This window comes from Acinonyx jubatus, chromosome D1 (assembly GCF_027475565.1).
Source record: "Acinonyx jubatus isolate Ajub_Pintada_27869175 chromosome D1, VMU_Ajub_asm_v1.0, whole genome shotgun sequence".
NCBI classification, from domain to species: Eukaryota; Metazoa; Chordata; class Mammalia; order Carnivora; family Felidae; genus Acinonyx; species Acinonyx jubatus.
This window is the reverse complement of record NC_069390.1, coordinates 104962204-104983652: the sequence shown is the minus strand read 5'-3', so window position 1 is coordinate 104983652 and position 21449 is coordinate 104962204. Positions and strand designations below refer to the sequence as shown.

Here is a 21449-nt window from a genome sequence, read left to right as displayed (position 1 = left end):
CCGGGTGGGGGGCATGCTGTGCAGTTCTTGTTTTAATCACATGTGCTAACCACACAAAGGAAGTTTCATTTCTGCGAAAACTATCAGTTTCTGTTTTATACGTATTGTTGGTGATCCTGGACACATAAAACATTTTTCAGCCAATGATTTCATCTTTCCCATAACTGAAAGCGTGGATGCACCCTGCACTTACGGACCATCAAGGATTAAGGGAACATCCGCTCTACGTCAGAGAGAAAACCATCTTCCCACATAGTCTCTGATGTGCTGGGCGGAATGTGGTAGAATCGGTGCCTTGACAAGGAGCCAACTTGTCTTCTGTTGGAATATCTACATAGTAAAGTTGACATTCCTTCTGTGTCTGCTCAAGTAATTTGGTTCTCTCTTCTTTTAGGAACCCCCTCAAAATGAGGAAAGTTTTGTAAGCTAGTCTCTCTCTTATCTTCCCTAAAATGTGGCTCCACAAATGCTTTCCCTTCATTTCATGTTTATCTCCATGAATGTTTGGTGACTTTGTGACATCTGACAATCTTCTTCCTCTGCTGCCGCGGGGCCGGGGCGGGGGGGGGAAGATTATCTGCCAAACAGGACCCATAATCTTTGTGTCGACCCAATCAGACATACCTTCCAAGTCATGATTTTTCTCTCTCCCTTTGGACTTTCTTCTCCCTTCTGCTCCAGCTGGTCTCCTCCTCAGGGAGGCTGCCTGGATCTCCAATTTCAGTTGGGTTCCCTGTTACTGTTTCTCAGAACATCATGTGCTTCTCTTTGATAGTACTGCTCACAACTTAATTAAATGTTTATTTCATATCTATTTTCCTGCTGGATAATAGGATATTTGGGGTCAGGAAACAAGTCTGGTTTTTTTGTTTGTTTGTTTTTGTTCTTGGTTTGGTTTAGTTTTTGCTTTTCTTTTTTCACCAAAGCCTTGCCTCATACTAATGCATAGTGGATGAAAAATAAATATTCATTGCATCGATGAATTACATACCCCAAAGACTCAAGTAAGCTGGGGCCATTAGGTAGGTTCATCAGAAGATGACTATATCATATGATTTCACTCATATGAGGAATTTAAGATACAAAACAGATGAACATAAGGGAAGGGAAGCAAAAATAATAAAAAAAAAACAGGTAGGGGGACAAAACATAAAAGACCCAAATAGAACAGAGGGTCACTAGAGGGGTTGTGGCAGGGGGGATGGGCTAAATGGGTAAGGGGCATTAAGGAATCTACTCCTGAAATCATTGTTGCACTCTATGCTAACTAACTTGGATGTAAATTTAAAAAAAAATTTTTTTTAAGGTTGACTATAGACTTTATGAAAAGGTGTCAGCCAAAGCTGAGATAACTGGAAGCGAGAAAGCAGCAGACGGAAGAACCAGGGAAAGGGGGCATGTTAACTCACCTCTGAACAGCAAGGTTTGCAATTATCATGGTAAAAATGAATGCATTCAAATTGCAAAGCTTCAGTCAATGAATCACAACTAACATGAATGTTTTTATTTCAGGGTTGCACATACTTTATTTATATAATTGTGATTCAGAACGAATACCTTGATGATGCTTTATGTGCTGCGGCAAATGCTTAATTGCAGCTTGTTTTGTTGGCATTTATTTAAATGTCAGTAAAACTCTCTCCCACAGATATTAAATTTTGTAATTAATCATTCATGAGGCCTTCTTTAATCAACTTTTCCTTAAGTATTTCAGATTCTTGTCAGGCCCATTCATTTCCCCTGTGAAGATCTAAGAATTGGTTTTAGGTGATAAATTGACTGTGTTCTCCCAGAGCCCGTTTTTCTTAAGCGCTTGAAAACATTCATCTACATGAATCTGACTTATGAAGTGGGGCCCAAGCCACAGTAAACACAGTCGAATAAGCAGCACCTGTCAACCCCAATGCACGTGATGTCAGGCATTCTCAAGTTCCTTGCATTTTTATGACAAACTAAATTGATCTATACATTCACTGCATCAGTCAACCAACACTTGTGTGAGTGGCAACCATGAGTCACATCTGGGGATAAGATGATATATAACATGATATGACATACGATAGTATGCCTGCCCTCCTGGAGTTTATAGTTCAAGTGGAGACAGAGAGATGTGAGAGCAAACCGGGGCAGTAAAGAGTTAGAGCAGCTATAATGGAGGCAAGTATAAGTCGTAAAGAAAAGGTTGGAGTTTGGGATGATGGGGGGATCAGAACAGCTTCCTGATTTGAGATGTATCTTTAAAAACTAAGTCAATGAGGGCATCAGAGTGGGAAAAATAATGGAGAGAAAGGATGATTGAAACATGATGAAGAACTTGATCAAAGACCCAGAGGCATGAAACAGCATGGCATCTTGGACATCCTAGTCATTAGGCATCTTGCAGGCCATTAGGCATGGGGGGGGGGGGGCGGGGACTCTGTGAGAAATGAGACAGGAGAGACACGCAGAGACTGGCTCACGGAGGGTCTTGAGGCCTATGCTAAGCAGTTTGGATTATATTTTCTCGGCCACGTATAACCTCTAGCGTGTTTTCAGCAAGGGGTGGCTTGGTGAGATAGATAATTTAGAGAGTTCACTTCTGGCAGTTGTTTAGAGATTGAATTAGAACGCTTGGGCCCTGGAGACATTGTATTCATGTATTCAAACATTTTTAGAGTTATCTTTTAAGTGCCAGATACTGTCCTAAGCTCTAAGAATACAGCAACGACCCAAAGAGACAAGATGTCTGCTCTCACAGAGCATTCGAGCAGAGACGTATAGACAATAACCAGAGAAGTAAACAGATAAACAAGAAAAATGGAAGATAATGTCCAGCCCTGCAAATATGAAAACTGGCTGATAGGGAGTGTCAGAGGGCTACTTTAAATTGCGTGGCTATGAAAGACCTCTCTGTGCCCAATCTGAATGACAAGGACAGAGGTCATTCAGAGGTCATATGATTGGAGGTAGGACCTTCCATGAAAAGAGAACAGGGGATGCAAAATCTTTAAGTTGGAGAGGCTTAGCCAGCTCAAGAAGTGGAAAGAAGGCCAGTGTGCCCAGGGAGTGGCAGCAAGTAGATGAGGGGTTAGAGGTTAGGTTGACTAGAATTCAAAGGCCATGTGACCCAGACCTGGGACAATGTGTTTGAATTTTATCTTCAAGGCCATAGGAAGTCACACATATAAGTCACTGCCTGGTTTTAGGCGGGCAAGTGATATGGTCAGGTGTATATTTTTAAGTGATGCCTGGCTGCTTTGTCGAACGTGGACAGGAATAAAGCAGAGAGAAGTCAGAAAGCTCTTGGAGTAGACCTTGTGGGAGACATTCAGGTGGACTAGGGTCACCAGTGGAGATGGAAGGAAGCAGATGGAATTGGATGTGTTTGTGTGTGGAGTGAAAAGGGACCGTGTGGTGGGTTAAATATGGGGAACGAGAGACAAAATGCAATAGGGAGCAACTCTCTTTAATGTTCATACTGGCTTGCCTCCTTCAGCAAACAGATCGTGCGCTCAGGCCCCCCGAGGGGGAGCTGGGGGCCTTTCCCCTTCCAACGCAGTTCGGGTTTTGCTTGTGTTGTATCGCCTTGGGTCCGTTTGTTTACCAAGAAAGTGATGTCTCTTCCCTGTACTTTTCAGTTTGCCCACCTCCCTGGCTGGGAGATTATCTGGCACTTACTAAATCTCTGACACGGGAGGCAATGGTTTATTCCCACCCGGTGGCACCACCGTGGAGGGAATGTGCCGGGAGACGTGGGGTCGCCGGCACAGCAGGGCCAGCGTGAACTCACGGGGCGTTTCCCAAGCAGCCTCAGCCTGTCGAGCCACACGGACTTCTGAGCACTGAATAGTTCTCTGTCGGAGTTTGAAGATGATACAGGGACTTCTCAGACATAGTCCCTGCTTTCCAAGAGGCAGCAGTTTCGGTGGGGCAGCAAGACTAATGCAAACCGAAAAGCTAAAGGAAGCGGGTGAGGCCACGTGCAAGAAAGTGAAGAAGACAGTTTGTGAGATAAAGGCAGCTTCAGGCCGACTGGGGAAAACAAGGAGAGCCTTTTGCTGTGAACCGGGCCAGGAAGTGGGGGGCTTTAGATAAGGGGCCCAGAGGGTCCGGAGGATGCTGGGCTGTGATGGTGACATTACTGGGCACACCACACGTTGGGGTGCCCTGGGTACGTGTCCTCGGACCTTTTGCCGTCTTCTGAGTTCTTCCCCGTGGCTTCAGTACTATCTAATCTAGGGGTGCCTGTGTGGTTCAGTCAGTTGAGCCTCCGACTTTGGAGGTCTTGATCTAGCCGTTTGTGAGTTCGAGCCCCGCGTCGGGCTCTGTGCTGACAGCTCAGAGCCTGGATCCTGCTTCAGATTCTGTGTCCCCCTCTCTCCATCCCCCTCTCCCACTTGTGCTGTCTCTCTGTCTCTCTCAGAAATAAATAAACATTAAAAAACTTAAAAAGTACTATGTAATCTAATGGGCTAAGGATTCTCCAGATCAGTCTCCCCAAAAGTCTTATCCGTGTAATTACATGGCACCACCAGTCACTCGTTCCGTTGCTTAGGCTGAGACTCTAGAGTCATTCTTTTTTTCTCTAATTCCAGTATAGTTAAAATACAGTGTTGATTAGTTTCAGGTGTACAATTTAGTGATTGAACACTTCCATAAAACACCCCGTACTCATCCCAAGTGCCCTCCTTAGTCCCCTTCACCTAGTTCACCCATCTCAACCCCCCCACACACCTCGCCTTGGATAACCATCCGTGTGTTCTCTACAGGTAAGAGTCTGTTTCTTGGTTTGCGTCTCTCTCTCTCTCTCTTTCTCCTTTGCTCATTTGTTTTGTGTCTCAAATTCCACGTATGAGTGAAATCATATGGTATTTGTCTTTCTCTGACTGACTTACTTCGCTTAGCATTATATTCTCTAGCTCCATCCATGTCCCCGCAAATGGCAAGATCGCAATCTTTTTTATGGCTAAGTAATATTCCATTGTATATACACCACATCTTCTTTATCCATTCATCAATTAATGGACACTTGGGCTGCTTCCATATCTTGGCCATGGTAAATGATGCTGCTGTAAACATAGGGGGTGCATGTATCCCTTTGAATTAGTGTTTTTGTATTTTGGGGACAAATATCCAGTAGTGTGATTACGGGACCATAGGGTAGTTCTATTTTTAACTTTTTGAGGAACCTCCATACTGTTTTCCACGGCGGCTTCACCGGTTTGCATTCCCACCAGCAGTGCACGAGGGTTCCTTTTCCCCCACATCCTCACCGACGCTCGTTTGTTTCTTGTGTGAGGTGAAACACACAGGTGTGTTTCTGGCAGGTGTGAGGTGATCTCTTATTGTAGTTTTGATTTGCGTTTCCCCGATGACGAGTGACGTTGAGCATCTCTTCATGCGCACGGACAAGAAGTTTTGGGATGTTTGTTTGTTGACAGCTTACTTTGCATTCTCAGGACGGTCTTAAATAAATCTGGAGGCATAAAAGAAGAATCGTAGTGACTGTATTTTCAATGTGAATTATTTACAATATCTAAAAGTTGCTTGCATTTAAGTGATAATGTCAGAAAAGTAGCACTGATGTTATATAGAAAACATCAAAAAAACATGTAGTGAAATATCATGGCGCAGTGTTATTCTGTTGCCGACCTGATTAGTAAAGCCAACGAGAATAGGAACAGGCAGATGTCCCTGAACCTTGCTTGGCATTTAATTTTATTCCAGTTCACATGTATGGTAATGTTTCATTTGCTTGTCAAATTTTCTATGTATCTATGTATTCAGGCTTGGCTTTTTAAAAGAGCAGTGTATACCTTATAACTTTTTTAGCAAGTAAATACTTGCAAGCAACTTTTTTGTGTAATTCAGAAATATTTCAGCATGTCTTTCTAGGAGCTAGGAACTCATTTTTTAACACAGCAACACCATTATTAAAAAGTAATTGGGGCATCTGGGTGGCTCAGTCGGTTGAGCATCCGACTTCAGCTCAGGTCATGATCTCACGGTTCGTGAGTTCGAGCCCCGCGTCAGGCTCTGGGCTGATGGCTCGGAGCCTGGAGCCTGCTTCCGATTCTGTGTCTCCCTCTCTCTCTGCCCCTCCCCCATTCATGCTCTGTCTCTCTCTGTCTCAAAAATAAATAAACATTAAAAAAAATTTTAAGAAAAATTTTAAAAAAAGTAATTATTCCTCAAGATCATTAAGTGCCCACTCAGCATTCAAACTTCCCAAAATATTTCACAATAGTTCAAACGAGGCCCCAAATTCGCTCCGTATGTTGCATTTGGTTGGTGTGTACTCTATAGATTCCCCCTTCCATCATTCTTTCTCCCCTCCCCCAGCCTCTTCCTTTTATACTGAAAGTGAACAGTGGGCCATGAACTATGCTAGATGCTTAATGGATATTATTCTATTTATTCAGCAGCGGAACCTGGTCTTCAAGTAGCTATTATAATTACCCACATACAAAGCCAGGAGATGAAGGCTTAGAAAGATGAATACACTAACAGAACACTAATATACTAATGTATTGATACTCCTGAGGTTGCGTCTCCAGATCTACTCAACCCCAAAGCTCACGTTCTTTCTGCTAGCTATGGCCTCCCAAATTGCTTGTACTTGGGCCTCCAAAGCCCACAAGGACGTCTGTTTCATTTTGAAATGCTATCCAAGCAAACTGGAGCCCAGGAACCCCAGAAATCTGGGTTTCCGTAATGAATGCAAGAAAGAGCGTCAAACCTTCTAACTACTTTGATATTTCCAATTTTTCAGGACCTTTATAATTCCCAGGAAAGCAACAGCAATTACTGAGACGGTAGCTGGGAGATTGTCCTTCTGACCTCTGCTTCCAACTTCCAGTAGAAGCTTTGAGCTTTTCAGAGGTAAGAAGCCAACGAAGAGGTTGTTGTGAGGGAGCTGGGAGAGTCACAGGACACAGAGATCCATAATGGCATTTCCCATGTTCATCTTCTTGTCCCCAAGTTTTGTAGATCTGGGCACTACTGAATAATAACTCTGAATATAATGGAAGTCAGGCAGACTCGATTTTTCTCAAAAAAAAAAAATTAGTGCTTTAATTTTTATATATAGTGCTTATAATAAAACAAAGTAAGTTTAAATCACTTGCAATGTCTCAGACAGACAATATTTTGATCAGGGATTGCATTCTTCATCAAAAAGCCATCTCAAAAAAAAATGAAGACGTATCCAACAATATGTCAAAAAAAACAAAAACACAGCCAACATATTTGTAAATGCTTAAAATAATAAAACAATACTCCTAGTGCTATCAATGAGCATACATTTACTTTGTATATTGACATTTAAAAGAGTCCCAATTTAGGGGCACCTGGGTGGCTCAGTCGGTCTGAGTGTCTGACTCTTGATTTCAGCTCAGCTCATGATCTTGTGGTTCAGGAGTTTGAGCCCCATGTTGGGCTCTGCCCTGACAGCACAGAGCCTGCTTGAGATTCTCTCTCTCTCTCTCTCTCTCTCTCTCTCTCTCTCCCTCTCTCCCCCCCCCCTCCCTGCTCATGCTCTCTCTGTTTCTCAAAAATAACATTTTTAAAAAGCAGTACAAATTTACCAGATTGCATGTAGAACTTCCAAAAGACATAATCCTACTGAATCTCCACATTTAATCTCACGGTACTCGCATTCAGTCTCCCAGACGCGGGTTCTATCGTTTTCATGTTACTTTTTGAGATACAAACTTTATGCCCAATCAGAAGTTGATTTTATTCCTGTATTTTTTCAAAGCACGTCTAATGAGCCAATCTTAGGTAGCAGGTCCGGAGTGAGATACTAGATACCAGAGACCTGATGATTAATAAGACACTGCCATTAATTAATTAATTAGTAAGACACTGATGATTAATAAGTTACTGCCATTTAGTGGCTCAGCCCTGGAGAGAGCCAACATGAAAAGGAACAGTGTGATATGATGAGTTCTGGGTGTATACCATGATACAGGGCGGTGGGAAGTCTAGGGAAGCTGCACGGAGTAGATCATATAGGAGCAGATGATGAAAGGATGATGGCGGTGGTGCTGGTGATGATCCTGCTGATGGTGGTGGGGATGGTGGGGATGGCCCTAGTGGGGCTAATGATAGCAGTGCTGTCACTGAGCACTAGCTAAGGGCCCGTGCCTGTGCCGTGTTTGTGTATTATCTCGCTAAATCCTCACGACAGTCCATCGAGACCAGCTACGCTGACATTTATGCAAAAGACATCACTGAAATCCAAGAAGTTAAGAATTTTATCTAATGTCATACAAGAGGCAGGTAGAATCAAAACCACTGGTTGAACCCAAACTTCTGGTTCCAGCAACTACTCGCCTCAGCCTCGCCCTGCTTAGAAGCGTGTCAGGTGGGCAGGGGGAGGGGGCACCTCCCAGGCAGAGGGGCAGGGGTCGGGAAGGCTTTGGAGTGAGGGACGACAGTCCACATCCACATAAAGTGGGGCCTGGTGGAGAGGAGAGTAAGATTATAATCTCTGCTAAAAGCTTTTTGTGTCACAGATAGATACACTAAACTAGATCTCACCACTGCAACCCGACTCAAATAGAGAGTCGTAGAAGAAAAAAAAAAGAGGCCCCAAAACACTAAACAAATAAAAACCGGTCATTCTAATGAAAGTGTTGGCGTTAGGGTGGAGTGATGGATGGAGTTCATTTACAGTGAAACTGAACACAAGATACATTGCCTTCTGTCTTCTCGGCTGCAAACTACTTTCCAGCAGAAACTAATGAGCAGGTTACCTGGTTTATCATTTGCTTAATGGATTCATTCATTTGGTGAATACCTCTCGCCTGCCTCTGTGGGGCACACACTGGTGGGCACTGCAGGGAAGGAGGCAAAGAGGGCGTGAAGCCTCCCTCAACAAGACGTCACCCAGGAGCAGAGCCTGACGTCTCAACATGTAGGGTCAGTAGGGGTACGTAGCGGGCAGACAGCAGGCTTGGACTCCATCGTGTCCCATGTCCTCGCTTCCCTCTAGTGACCCTTGGTCAGGGGCGGGGGTGTTGTCTCCAACAGCACAGTTTGGCACAAGGCACAGAATGCACCGTGGTTCGAATTTAGAAGCTGCTCGATTAAAAATTAGCTTCGTAAGGGGATTGAGTCATCAGAAAAACAGCAGACAGAAGCCGGTGGTGGATGATTCTTCAGAGTCTAATACCCTTTCTCTTTCGTTAAGCTCCCGACACTGCCCTGGGGGGCCTCTCAGGCCACGACTGGGGCAGTTCACCTTTACGTCCTCTGGTCCTCTGGGAATCTACCCGCGCGTTACACTTCAGTTGATACTGAAAAAAAAAGAAAAGAAAAATATGTGTTCTTTGGGAAGAAAACAGGAAAAAGGATTAAACCTTCTAATTATTAGTGTGTAAAGCTTCCCACTTTTTCCTCAGTTTTCTTAAGCTAAAAGCTATCCGACAAGGTGTTGGTTTCTCAATGTAATAACTAGAGGAGTAAACAGTCGTTAACAAGGTAAGACTTTGTTAAAACAAGTGAACAGGTAACCCGACGGAAGAATTGGAAAACCAATGAACATTGACCGTACTGAGGGGCGACTGAGCACAGAGGACAGGAAACTGCCAGCTGAGGGCTGCCCACGAGTGCTTTACATGGAGGACAGAAACTGTGGCCTCTCCTCAGGAGCCGTCATGCGGTACCAGGGGGCAAGAGGATTGTGTACGAAGGTGGGCTGCACCTGCCAATGTGCCGTGAGAAACAGAACCACACGTTCCCTAGGTCTGGGATTCAGTGATTGCCCCTCCTAGCCACCTCTCGCTGTCTCTCAGGGTCCACCCTGGGAAGCCCCCTACAAAGTGGGTCCACAGCGCCGTGAGCATCAGACTCTCCATGGAGGTGCCCCTGCACAGTGGTTCACGAGGACACGTCGCTCGTACACAGATCTGGCAAAAGATGACCCGCGAAGCGTGAAAGCAGCAGAAAAGCAAAAGGGTGATGAATTCAAGTGAATCTCGGTGGTTTAGTTTAGGGTTTGATTACGTTTGTGATGAAACCGGCTTTGCCTACTCGTGCATCATTCCGGGAATGTTCCCTTCTCCGGCATCATCTCTTTTCCTTATCTTCCCTCTGGGCTGTTTCCAGCGTGTATACAAAGAGGTTTATCTTCATCGCCTTATAAAAATGTCCTCTCTGGACTGGACTGCCCCGCTCCCCTACTGTCCACTTTTCTGGTCTCCTTGTGCAGCAAGAACTTCTGGAAAGATTTGGCTATTCACTATATCCTCCTCCAATTCTCTGTCGCCGCACTCAAACATCACCACACTTCGGCCACTGCCACTCCCCCCAGACTGCTTTTGCAAGGTCACTGGTGATGGCCATAGTACTGCGTCAACGCACAGCCCCCAGCCCCTTGATGTACCAGCAACATTCGATGCTTTTGATCGTGTTCGACTTCTTGGAAATGCTTTCCTCGCTTGGCATTCACGGCCAGGTACACCAGCTGCCTCCTTTACAGGTGTATCCTCTTCCCCCTGTCCAGCGCTTGGTTCTTAGACCCTCGCCTGTTTCTCCCTATTCTCCCCCAGGATCTCGTGGCTTTCAATATCATCTCTTTGTTGATGACTGGCAGATTTATACCTCCATGCTGGACCTTCCCCTGGAACCCTTAGCTCATCCATCCAGCCGTCTACTCAGAAACTCCACTTGGATGGCTCAAAAGATCTCAAAATGAATATGGCCCACACTGAATTCCTGATCTTCTGGCCACCCTCAGATTTGGATCACCCCAAAATCTTCCCCATCTCAGTCAGTACCACCCATCCTTCCACTTGTTAAAGCCCAAAATCTCAGCATTAACTGTAATTTCCTTAAAGTCAGAGTTTTTTCTTCTTTTCCCATAGGTAGAAGGACCCTAATAAAATGTCATAGGTCCCTTTGAGGAGGGACCTGGTGCCACAAGTACCATAAATCTTCCTCCCAGTCTCCCCCAAAAGGAATGTGATCATGTACCAGGGTGACTGTGCACTGTGGGTGTGGAAATACCCAGACCTTTCTGGGATATTGAAGACTGGCTCTGAGTTGGCACTCATTCCTGAAGCCCCAAAATGCCACTGTGGTCTACCAGACCAAGTGAGGGTCTGTGGAAGTCAGATGAGTGATGTAACTCTGGCCTAAGTCATTGGCTCACTGGGTCCAGATACCCAGCCTGTGATTATTTCACTAGTGTCTAGTTCCCTAATCCCAAGTAAGCCTTATTTAATTGGAGTAGACATTCTCAGTACCTGGCGAATCCTCCCACAGAGGGAGGGCAGAATGTGATAGTTAATATGACAGACTTCAGAGCCAGCTTGCCTAGGTTCGGATCCTATATATGACAATGGCCGTGTGACCTTGGACAACTCTCTTAGCTTCTCTGGGTTTTAGTCTCCTAATCTTAAAAATGCCCTGTAAAGATGGTATGAGGACCAAATGAGTTAGTATTTGTCAGATGCTTGGAACAGTACCTGCACATTATGTAAATGCTACATCAGTGTTGCTTAAGTAAATAAAACCCTTAATCCCTTTCTTGATCTCACACTGTCCCTCACATCAGTCAGGAAATCCTTGTGGCTTTGCCTTCAGAAAGTATCTCCAATTGGACAATTTACCCCACTCCTCACTGCTGCCAGCCTAGAGCCAGCCACCACTGCCTGTTGTCTGGATTATTCGCAGTAACCTCTTAACGGATCAGGCCGTCCGTTACGTCTCTAACCTCATCTCTTAACGTTCTCCTCCATATTGACTCCACTGCCCTCCAGCCACACAGCTGCTTGCTGCTTCTCAAAGACTCCAGACTTCCTCTCACCTCCGTGCCTTTGCGCTGGCTATTTCCTCCGCCGAGGATGTTCTTGTCTCGGATATCCTCACGTCCCAACACTCGTGTTGTGCTCAAACGTCACCTTCCTGATGAAGCCCACTCTGACCATTCCTATTTAAACTGCAGTGGTATCCCGTGCATAGTCCCAACACATGCATACAAACTCCCTGCCCTGCTCTATTTTAATGACACTTGGTCACCTTCAAGGGCCCCTGGGTGGCTCAGTCGGCTAAGCATCCGACTTCGGCTCAGGTCATGATCCCACGTTTTGTGAGTTCAAGTCCCGTCTCCGACTCTGTGCTGGCAGCTCAGAGCCCGGATTGTGCTTCACATTCTCCACCCCCCTCCCTCTCTCTCCACCCCGCCTCTCAAAAATAAATAAACATTAAAAAAAATTTTTTTTAAATAGCACTTGGTCACCTTCAAAAATGTGTGCAGGTTACTGTATTTACTGGATCCCACAGAAGATCATGAAAAAGTCCCAAAGGATTAAAGATCCACTAGATGGAAGGGACCGACCCGGATCACTGCTTGGAAAATTGTCCGGGAGAACCTCCATGAGCAAGGACTCACTGCTTGCCAGGCCGTGTGTCCCCAGTTCAGAGGAGCAGACTGCTGGCCGCCTGGCTTCACCATCCTTCACGAGCCCCCCCTCAGCTGCTCAGCTCATACCCCAAGAGGGAACAGAACCCGCGTAGGGAAACAATGACAGTAGTACCAGAGAGGGAAAAACAAGCAAAATGCCCCCAAACTGGTATCTCCTTGTGAACAAGGACGGCTGCAGAAGAAGCAGCTTTCATTTTTCAACGAGGTTTTAAAAAATAATAGTAACGATAGTGCTCACAGAAATTCAATCTCAATTTAAGGAAAAAAGACTCTAGGACGCTCAAAGAGGGTTTTCTCCCCCCCCCCTTTTTTTAACTTTACATATTCCAGCGCTGAATTGAAGGAGCTGTTATTCTCTGTTGGGGATTGAATCTGGGCATGTATGATCGAGCAAAGGATATCTTCACACAGAAAGTGAAAACACAAAGACATGGAAATCATTATGAGAAGTTTTCTAAAAGGGCTCAGGGGACAGATGCAGCGACCTAACGTGAATAATAGGAGTTCCGAGGGAGGGAAAGGCAACAGATGCAGGAATGCATTAATTAAGGAAATAATAGAAGACATTTCCCCTGGTTTGAAGAAAGACTTGAGTCTGCAAATTTAAAGTGCTCATGGAGTTTCGGGCAGAATTGATGGGGGGGGGGGGGGTGGGGAATGACAAATAAACAAAACACACTTGGTCATGTCCTAGCAGAGTTCCTAAATTTAAGCATGATATATATATATACACACATATATGTGTGTACATGTGTGTGTACATATGTGTACATATGTGTGTGTATGTATATAAAGGCTGTCAGACATGAAAACTAGATTACTTACAAAGGACAAGGGCCAACACCAATTGCATTCCTGCACTGAACAGAAGAAGACAGGAAAACTGAGGGACTCCACTCCCAGAATTGGCGGAGGAGGATTCCAACCCCAAATCCTATCCCTTGCTGAGAGAGCCACCTGCCGGGGGAGGGGAGGCTGTGAGCCACTATGCAAAGATCCAGGGCCGTGTCACTCGTAGATATTTCCTCTAAGGAAGTACTTTGTGAATGACCCTTAGACAACAAAATGCAAATTATGATAACGTCTGCAGTGGGGCACAAGGTGGTGAGGAAAGAGCATGACTGTGAGTCTGTCTGTACACATATACGTGTGTGTGTGTGTGTGTGTGCCGTTGGCCACTCAGGGACACCTATATTTACGTCTGAATTGAAGATAATGGGGTGCTTGGGAATTTGTAAGGCAAGTGCGAAATAATGGTCATGCAAATAGAGGGAACATCCTACAAAGGCACCTGGGTGGCTCAGTCGGTTAAGCCTCTGACTTTGGTTCAGGTCGGGATCTCATGGTTCCTGTGTTCAAGCCCCACATCAGGCTTTGCACTGAGAGCTCAGAACCTGCCTGGGATTCTCTCTCTCTGCCCCTCCCCCACTTGAGCTCGCTCCCTCTGTCTCTCTCTCTCTCTCCCCCTCTTTCTCTTTCTCTCTCAAAATAAATAAATAAACTTAAAAAAATCCTACAGGAAAACCCTACAAACATCTAAAAGTACTAAACTGTCTCATAGGTCCTTGGGAATGGAGGAAGGAGCAAGCAGAGAAGGGAAGAACTTTTCTTAGGTTTTTATCGGAGGTAAAGAGCGTTATGAAAGTGGAAGAGGACAGTCAGAAAAGAAAACGTTTGATGGAGAGATAAAGCTTGACCCCTTGTTTTCATATCAATAGCAGGGAAAGAAAGGGTTCAGTAGAAATGAGCAAAATAGAATAATACCCAGAAGAGTGGGAGATTGTGCTAGAACCTCTAAATTTAATAGGTCAAATGGAGAGAATGAATAGTACCTTTATCAACCCACCGAAATTAAGGGGGAAAAGGGAATAACAAAGGAACGTAAATGGCACGCATAAGGTAAGATGAAAGAAATAAAATCAAAGACATCTGATATTCCATTAAATGTGAATGGGCTGGATTCGTCTTTCAACGACAAAAAAAAAATTGTCAGATTGGATTTTAAAAAGCAGATGTATCTTATTTCAAGCCACCCTTACAGTGAAGTGATTTGTTTAATGTGGAAAAGAAAGGAAGAGCAAGCAGATATTGGGAAAATACATTCTTTGAAAAACAAAAAGAAAGGAAAGAGGGAAAAGCAGCAATACAATTAAAATTAGCAAAGCAACATTAAAGATTAAAAGCATTGAGGCGCCTGGGTGGCTCAGTCAGTTAAGCGTCCGACTGTTGATCTCAGCTCAGGTCTTGATCTCAGGGTTGTGAGTTCAAGCCCTGTGTTGGATTCTGCACTGGGTGTGAGGCCTACTTATAAGTAAGTAAGTAAGTAAGTAAGTAAATAAATAAATAAATAAATAATAAATCAATTAAAAGCAGGACAAGACAAGAAGAAGGTTATAAAATATCGACACCCTTTATGAAAAGGATGTAACAGTCCTAACTCTCTATATTCCAAATATCTAAAAAGCTAAATATATCAACCAAACACCTTTAGAAATATTTTTAATAAGGCATAAACATTGATTTTATAGTGAGTTATTATTTGTTTTAGTGTTTATTTATTTTTGAGAGAGAGAAAGAGTGCGAGCAGGGGAGGGGCAGGGAGAGAGGGAGACACAGAATCCAAAGCAGGCTCCAGGTCTAAGCTGTCAGCACAGAGTCCGAAGCGGGACTCGATTCCACGAACTGCAAGGTCATGACCTGAGCTACAGTCAGCCGTTTAACCGACTGAGCCCCCCAGGCGCCCCACCTTGGTCTATCTTTAAAGTGGCCTTTCTTTTCTGAAATGATAGCAGATGGCAAGTGTTTTTTAACGTTCTTGAAAAATAATATTTCCAAGACTATGACCCCCCCAGTAAATTAATTCATGTTGAATATAAGATGTATTGCTCTGTGAAGCCAAGTGTGTGGGGACCCCTGTTCTCCATGGTTTCTTTTCTAGAGCTCTAAAGACTGTCCACGCTACAAGGAAATCATGTTTCTGCAATTGCCTTGCACTGTGTGTAAATGCACTTGACCAGAAAGGGGAGGTGTCCAGTCATTTAAGGAACCAGAGTTCCTCTGGAGGGTTGGGGGATGTAGTAGTCCTGCCCTGGGAGTTTCGAAGAAAATGCTGCATTGCAAAGCATCGCCAAGACTGATGATTCCTAGCCCTTTTTAAAATCCCTGATGGGGGGGCGCCTGAGTGGCTCAGTCGGTTAAGCCTCTGACTTCAGCTCAGGTCATGATCTCGCAGTCCATGAGTTCAAGCCCCACACTGGGCTCTGTGCTAACAGCTCAGAGCCTGGAGCCTGCTTTGGATTCTGTGTCTCCCTCTCTCTCTGCCCCTTCCCTGTGCACACGCGTGTGCTCTCTCTCTCTCTCTCTCTCTCTCTCTCTCTCTCAAAAATAAACATTAAAAAAAATCCCTGATGGAGTCTGTCCCCACATTACCAACCCATGTCCATTACCAACAGTGTACTTGGTCTGCCCCCCCTCCCGCCCCATATTCTACTTAGGAATCTCATCATAATCCAATATCATTACAGAAGAAAAACTGTCAGATACACACTGAGAAGTCATCATTAATATGACAAAGTTGCCCCGAACCTGGCTTCAAAATTCAAAAGAAAAAAAAAATTGGAGGTTATAATTTTACCAACATCAGACCAAAGACAGACAAGTACCATCTTCATTTACAGTATACTTTTTTATCCTCTAAGATTTCAAAATGATTTCTGGGGCGCCTGGGTGGCGCAGTCAGTTAAGCGTCCGACTTCAGCCAGGTCACGATCTCGCAGTCCGGGAGTTCGAGCCCCGCGTCAGGCTCTGGGCTGATGGCTCAGAGCCTGGAGCCTGTTTCCAATTCTGTGTCTCCCTCTCTCTCTGCCCCTCCCCCGTTCATGCTCTGTCTCTCTCCGTCCCAAAAATAAATAAAAAACGTTGAAAAAAAAATTTAAAAAAATGATTTCTAATGTTATTATCATTTTGTGATTCAAATTTTAGGGACTTTATTTTTTTTTTTTTTTTCTCTAACATTTATTTGTTTTTGAGAGAGAGAGAGAGAGAGCATGAGTGGGGGAGGAGCAGAGAGAGAGAGAGAGAGACAGAATCAGAAGCAGGCTCCAGGCTCTGAGCTGTCAGCTCAGACACTGCAAGATTATGACCTGAGCCAAAGTCAGATGCTTAACCAACTGAGCCACCCAGGCGCCCCTTATGGAGCTTACTTTAAACCCAAGTGGAATTTGGAAATTTGGCTCATTTAACGTGCCATTTCCCTTCTTCCCACCATGGGAGACAGCATGGCGTGGGGAACTTTGGTCTGTCTCACAGCAAGTATCTGAATTCAAATCATGCCTGAAAATTGTTTATTACCTGTGTTGCTTTCAGCAAGCTTGTAACCTCTCCAAGCCTCAGTTTCACATCTGTAAAATGGGTATTGTAAGACCAACAACACATAGATGTGGTGTATCTGATGTGAAGTACTCAAGAAATGCTAGTCCTATTTTTATAAAAAATCTAATTAGACCTCCAATTTTAATTTTAAATGAACTTTCACAGGTTACCTCCTTTTCTGCTTGGATTATTAAAAAAAAAATAGGGAGGAAGAGTTTAAATTTGCGTTTCAAGTTTGTGAAGAATTATACAAATGAATCTGGAGAGAAAAGATTTTACGCCAAATGTTTTGCCTCCTCATAACGCCAGATACCCACAAATAAGAACCACGGGTGATCCGAGCTTTAATTTTACACCACTGTCTCTTTAACTAAGCAGTCCTTAGCACCGTGCTTTGGCGCTGAATCATTACTGACTCAGAGGTTTATAAATACTGCTCCTTGAATCACTTGGAATTTTCTTTGCTTGTCCCCTACTTCCCTCTGTAAGTTTCAGTCGGACCTGACCCTGTAAAGAGAGTGATATCTGACAAGTTCACTTCCCACACTATGGGGCCGCTAAGTCTCTATGACGTACATGCTGCGTTTATAAGAAGGAACATTCTAAAAATAAGCTTAATATATTCTCACTCAATTCATTAAATAGCTGATGCAACTTAAAGACAGTGAGCTGCACTCGTCAGTTTTCTCTAACAGCTTACGAAATGTCAGAGACAGAGGAGTGCCTGGTTGGCACCGTCGGTTAAGAGTCTCCTTGGGCTCAGGTCGTGATCTCACGGTTTGTGGGTTTGAGCCCCACGTCGGGCTCTCTGCTGTCAGTGCAGAGCCTGCTTCCGATTCTGTGTCTCCCTCTCTCTCTGCCCCTCCCCCACTCACGCTCTCTCAAAAATAAATAAACATTAAAAAATGTCCAAAATTAGGACACCACTCTTACTCCCTTCAAGATAAATTAGAATGCATACATCTTTATAGGGGAAAAAAAATGCTTCAAAAAATAATGTAAATAGGGAGCCTGGGTGGCTCAGTCAGTTAAGCATCTGACTTCGGCTCCGGTCGTGATCTCACGGTTCGTGGGTTCCAGCCCCATGTCGGGCCCTGTGCTGACAGCTCGGAGCCTGGAGCCTGCTTCAGATTCTGTGTCTCCCTCTCTCTCTCTCTCTGCCCCTCCCCACCCTCATACTCTGTCTCCGTCTCTCAAAAATAAGTAAACATTTAAAAATTTTTAACAACAATAATATAAATACATGACACGTGAGATCTAAGCCTCATTTGGTAGAAATAGTGAAAAGATAACACTCAGTAAAAAACGGCCAAGGTGCCTTGTTGAAGGCAGCCGAAATGTGATTGCTGGTACGTAAATCAAATAAGGGATTTGTTTGAGAAATAGCGGGTGAGGAATTACAGACAGAATGCACAAGTCAACACTGTTAGAGTCAACTCATCATCTGTGCTAACAATAATGTACAGCAACAAAGATAATCCCCAAATCTTGCACATTGCTTTTGTATTATCACATTATTTGCAGTAGATTGTTTTTCCCAGTTATATTTGAGATTTGTTTGCTTTTTTGTGTATTCATTACCTGATAGCTGGCGAAAAATACCCAGCAGCACCCTCAAGGGCGCAGGGAAGCCAGGGAGATAACATTTTGCCAGAGATAATCTACAGAACGAATTGTGTCTGCAGGCGAGTGGGAGGTGTTTGGAGGGAGGCCAGTCACAATACTTGATGGCTCTGCCGTCTGTCAGCCACCCTACAGGTGGCCCAGGGAGAAGCAGGCTTACAAGCACACCTACTCACTGCAATCACTCTCCTTTCCTTCAGGCCCAAGCCCACCGCTCCAGAGCTCTTGTGGTTAGAGCACTGTAGATGACGGGTCTCGAAAAAAGGAGCGTCCCTTCTGTGACCCAGGTAAGAAAGGCTCACCCGAGTTCTGGGTGAGAGCCCCCTGGGCTTCTTTGAGGCCAGAGGAATCCTGAAACCATGGATCAGGAGACACGCTTGAGATGTGTGTTGGTTTGTTTTTCTGGCCCTGAAATCACCCTAAAAATTGGACGTATTGTAGAACAGACCTATATATGTTCGGAGGCAGCAGAATCCACATAGAACCCTGTTTCCTGGTGTTCCGGGGAAAAGCTTTCATCTCGCGGGCTGTACTCTTCAGTATGGCTGTATACTGAATAATAATTCATTGTGCTTTCGAACATGCCGGTGATGTTAAGTGTTCTGCATCATCTACAGAGCCTACCATTCAAAATCAGATACCGTCTTCACAGAAAATCTTAGTTGACATTTTTATGGTCTCCGAAGAGGTGACATCGTGATTGCAAAAATGCTGAGCCATCCAAAATCAAATATTTGCCGAGGGAGACAAAATTTTCCCCTGTAGTTCATCAGATTCCTTTAAAAGTCATAGCGATGGGCCAGTGGCTCAGGTTTGACTAGAAGATGCGAATCTATAGAATTCTGCAGATTCCGGGTACCATGGGACCTATTCCACATGGACAAATAAGAGGATGTAGCTTAAGATTTGGCCTCCGAGTGACTTGGGATTTCTAAGTGACAGCCCTCATAGCCACAGATTTTCTGATGATTAGCTAACATGTATTCTTTTGACTTGATTATTGTCTCCTATTCAAGTGAATTTATTATTGCCACTGAAACCATTTATTTACCAAGAAAATATTTATTTTTCAAAAAAAAGGATCAATTTGGGGGAGCAAAGTCCAAAGAAAACTAATACGAACCAGTTGAAAAATGAATGAGCTAAGCCACATTGCTCAGAGTGACCAGAAAAAAGGATTTTCCAAGGAATCTTTCTGACTCCTAAGAAGGAGATGAATCGTGATTTGTGCAAAACCTCTCAGTAATATTTTAAACTCTAGGGAAGGTGACCCCGAGACAACTAGTTTCAAACCCTCTGCCCAGAAATGGACAAAATCATGAAAGTAAAATATCAGAAACAAGTCCTCAGTGCTGAAAGTAACACGTTGTCAGCAGAGGATTATGTGATCTATAAGACAAAGGTGAAACAGAATCAAAAGATCTCACCAAAAGCCCACTCGGTTTTCCTGCCCTGGAGGTGGGGCCGTGTTGAAGGAAGGGAAGCAAGTCCCGACAGATTTCTCCAGAAATCCTAACGATGAGAGTGAGGGCAAGAGGTGAGGGTGAGCAGCCTATAGGACACATGCACAGATTTCAGAGGCTTCAAGGGCGGGGCAGGAAAGCAACCCTAGGGCTTAGCAGAAAACCTTGTAGCAATTCAGCTCACTGCATAATCAGTTTCCCAACAGCAGCACAGATTCGTTCCAACCTCGAGAAGTATTTTCCTGAAACAGGGACAGAGGCAGGACCCTCGATTCCATTGCGAACGGGCCAAAAAGACCCTGAGAAAGATGAAGACCACCCCTACGGAGACACTTTTTCTATTGGAATTATTTTACTGTCACGTAGTTTGGAGCAGGACCACCAATGAAATCCTCTCCAAGAGAGATCTCCCTCCAAGTTTTCTCTCATCCAGAATTTTGTGTACCTGGCCACTTCCTCCTGATATATTAAAATGCACTCCCAAATTAGAGATGATTTGGGGCGCCGTGTGTAGAGCGACATGCATCCACAATGACAAGCCACGCTCCACGTTTGGTGAGTAAAAGCCCCAGGGAAGATCCCAGAGAAAGCTGGGCCCATCCTGTGTCCTTGGAGTGGAGACCAGGCTGAGCAATAAAACAAATGCAAAAAAATTTCCAGTAGAATAATTTCAGCAAAGAGTGGAAACACAACTTCCGTGGCACACACGTAAATTCCCTCCCTTCCTGACTTACGTGTGACCCTGTTTCCTCCCTACCGTATTCAGCCTGCTGAACAATCCACTGATAACATTATCTGACACCCGGCACTGCAGGTTATCGGTGAGAAAAAAAAAAAAAAACCCAACAGACTGGAGTCACATATCTCTGCAGCATTCGATGCCAAAAGAAAAGGGAACCCATAATTTTTAAAGGAAATAGCCATGACTCATGAGTTCTATAATTCAGTAAAATGTCCTTTTCATACAGCAATAACAGAAAAATCTTATCAAATATGCAAACCTTCAGAAAGTACACAGCTCATACTCTACTGAGGAAAATGGCTTGAGAACATTAACCAGTGGCAAACAGGAGATACAATTAAAAGAAGTTACAGGTGGGGGTACAGTGGCATGAAAGTCCCCGATACGTGAGTCAAAACACATAACCAAATCCAAACGACCTGGCACTTAAGGTTATAAAACAAGATGCAAATGTAATTCTTGAAAGTAGAAATAATAAATTCTAAACTACTACTGTTTTAACAATTCAGGAATTATCTAGGAAGAACTCCCAGAGGATACCAAGAAAACCCTGCAAAATGGAAGAAATGTTGTCCCTGATGAATTCTTCATCATAATAGGTGTCAGTCACGAGATATTATTTCATATTGATAAGCTGAGAAAGTTTGTACCTGAGGATTTAAAATAAATCATTTGTGAAACTATGGGGCGCTTGGGTGGCTCAGTGTCAGACTTCAGCTCAGATTCTGATCTCGCGATTCATGAGTTCGAGCCCCGCGTCGGGCTCGGTGCTGACAGCTCAGAGCCTGGAGCCTGCTTTGGATTCTGTGTCTCCCTCTCTTTCTGCCACTCCCCCCGT

General features: G+C 44.3%; 1 pseudogene; it reads left to right on the top strand.

Moving 5' to 3' along the window:
• The window catches only part of LOC106984478 (elongation factor 1-alpha 1-like), a 49095-nt pseudogene that overhangs the window by 5140 nt on the left and 22506 nt on the right, over positions 1–21449 (top strand).